A 3,288-nucleotide genomic window follows, 5' to 3' on the forward strand; every position below is an offset into this window, starting at 1 on the left:
ACACACACACCACCCCCCTTCCTTTTTATCCTTTAATGCTTTCCGTGCAACTCTTTTGGTGACAGCTGACTGATGTTGGGTAATGTCTCTGAGCAGGAGCAGTGCAGGTTGAAGCTGCCCAAAGCCTCTGCCATTACATGAAGAAAACAGCCTTGCTTTTTGAATGTATTTTTTGTTTGTTTACTTTAAAGAGACAGTAACAAAACTGTTGGAAAGCACTGGCATTTAATGTTTCTATTAAGTAATGTACATTCAAAACCATTAAATAAATGCACTGAAAAGCCCCAGGAAGAGAGATATCAATCTGTTACTAGGTCATGTTTGTCTTCTCAAAAATTGTACCAACCTTGTCCATTTTGTTAAATCAATGGAGACATTTAGCATTCAGAGACATAATGAGGGATTTTGTGATATTGCTGGAAATTTATGACTCTTGATTATTACTTTCCTTTATTTTTCTTTTAAGATATATATATATTTAGATAGAACGTGCTAAAACAGAGCAAATAAACCAAAATCTAATTTAAGATGGATTCCTGGCAAACATTTTGTCTATCTAAAACTTTATGTTTTAAGCATAAAAGTACCATTTTAAAAACAGTGCCTTTCATTAAGGATATAGAAAGTAAGACCTAAGTACATCACCTGCTTTTCTTTTTTTCTTTTTTTTTCTTTTTTTCTTTTTCTTTTCAACAGCAATTACAGTCTATGGTCCTTGTTATGACCCAGTCTTTCTGTTTCCCCAAACCTCCACAGGCTGCTTCTTCACTCCGGTCATTCCACCATCCTCATATTTGGGAGATCCTGATGTCCCCATTAGCTGTAGGTTCACGCTGATCACACTGGCAAGTATGCTACTGCAGATCTCTGACCCAATTTCTGTCTTGGACATTTCCTTTCATATCTGCCGTTGAGCTGTGCTCATTTGAAAGGCTCAGGCAAGTTTTGAAGAAGCAACACTTCTTAACTGTTTCTCCTAACCATATTGCAGCTGGTAAAATGAAAACTACCCACTAGCATGGTTTCTTCCCCTCTTTTTATCCAGTAGCAAAACCAAAAGCAAACAAAATTGTAGATGGTCCCTTTGGCTTCCATTAAAATAATTCTTTTTAAAAAGTCACTCTGGGAAATTGATTTTTCAAATGTTAACCAAAGTGAGAAGCAGGCAGAAACTGAGATGGTGTGAAAATGCAGATTCCACACATGCGCATACACACACTCATGCTCGTTTTCTCCAGGGTTCAATTCAGCTTTGGAGCAGCAAAAGCAGAAAACTTCACCCCTATCATTGCATATATAAGAAGAGGAAAACAGAGCCAGATTGTTACCCAACTCTTTTCTTACCAGCAGCTGTCCTTGGTATCGCTCTGGGAGAGTGCCTGTTGAATTCGGTGAGAGCTTGGCCAGGTTAACAGGAGGCACCTCAGCTCTTGTCTAATTGGTTTCTGGCCACTCCTTTGTTGGAATTTCCCCCAGTTTGGAGGAGCTAAGCTGGCTGAACACTGCCATGTCCTATCCTTCTTATGGCTTTCCTCCCTCCTCCCACATTCAGGCCCTGTTTTCTCCCTAGTGAGCAGATTTTGGCATGCTGCCGGTCCTTCACCCCTCTCAGCAGCCTTCTTGTCAAGGAGTGTTGAAGAAGGGCTGAAGCACGATCCTGAACTTGAGCAGACCCCAAAGGTTAGGATTGGTTTTGTGAAGAGAGAAAAAATGTGTTCTAATGGTATATTCAGGGTGAAATATTTGCTGGTCTTTGACATTTCCATTGTAGAAACTGTTTACTGTCTTTTACGATTGGGCAAAGCTGGGGGCTGCTGCCACAGAAATGCCCAAGTAGTTGGCTGGCCACTGGCACAGCCTGGGGATTTTAATGAACCTGAAATGGTTAAAGAGTATCTGCTGTGTCAGCCTATCATTGCAGATGCTTTACATCGTATTTTTATGTGTACATCCCATTCTGCATCAGCTCATTTTCTTCCTTGTACCTTTAGTAACAATTCCTACGGCAACAAAAGTAAAATAAATTGGTGGAATATTTCTGCAAGCTGAAGGATCAATAACAATTCAAGGAGGAGTTCATAATGACCTTATGTGAGACAGAAATGGAAATACTCTATACTTCTGGCGTGTTTCTCTCCAAATATTTAGAACGTTAGTGACAATATAGAAAAGTTTGCTGACTGAGCTGATCAATGGAATGTGAAGGCAGTTTACTTTAAGGCTATTTACTTTCACACGGATTATTTATCTATTAGTCAGTTTGTATTCTACTCAAATGCAGATAGATGGGTAAAATGTTTTCTTGAGCATAACAAACCTACCAAGGGGAAAATCAACCGTATGACTAAAATACATAGGCCAAACACCATCTGGGTGTCTTTATCAGCTGTTTGGAAGCTGTGCTCTGTAAAATGGTACAAGGTCATGTATAGGTGATTTTTCATAGGATATTTCTTAAGGGATTATCTAGTCAAAACAATCCACATTAATTTCTGCATCAAGATGTTAATATATTGAAAGTAAATTTGTGGATCTGACCAGAGTTTTCACTGTCTGCAAATAGGTACGACTTCAGGCAAAGGGCTGTTCTTGTAATCCCCCTGCATTTTTCTCTGAAGCACTCCATCACCAGGGAGAGTGCATTACTCAGATCTGAAGGATACACCACAAGGCCACCAAAACTTGTAAGGTCTCCTACACTTACACTTACACCAGTTTGAAGGTGGTATAACCTTGTTGACTTAAAGGAATTACTCCCGATTTCTGCCCTTGTTAGAAAAGTCATCCCTCCAATATATAATAATCTATGTCTGTTGGTTTTCATCATCAGCTCTGAAAGCTAACCTTGTCCTCACAGCACTAACTCCTTTCCATCTCGTATGTGTGCATGTGTGTATATAATATTTATATGTGCATACACACCATGTCCGAACAATAGCTTTGTCTCTTTACTTAAAAAAAAAAAAAAAAAAAAAGTCATTTTCTCTTTATACAGACAAATACATTTTACAAAATCCACTTGACCAAACCCTTAATTATTAAAAAAAAAGTTCCAACATTGTGCTTTAAAAAAAAAAAAAAAAAAAAAAAAGTTATTTAATCATCATATGAAGCACATTAGTAAACATGGAGATACTAGTATTTCAGAATTCAAACAAAGCCCAGCTGTGCTGGTGACTAACCAATACATGAACTGAAGCTCACACTCTGCAAGGACCTTTGGTTGACATTCGATTTTGAACCTGCCAGATGCATTTTTGTGAACCAGGGATACTGCATCTTTAATGA

This window comes from Buceros rhinoceros, unplaced genomic scaffold (assembly GCF_000710305.1).
Source record: "Buceros rhinoceros silvestris isolate BGI_N320 unplaced genomic scaffold, ASM71030v1 scaffold15070, whole genome shotgun sequence".
Taxonomy (NCBI): domain Eukaryota; kingdom Metazoa; phylum Chordata; class Aves; order Bucerotiformes; family Bucerotidae; genus Buceros; species Buceros rhinoceros.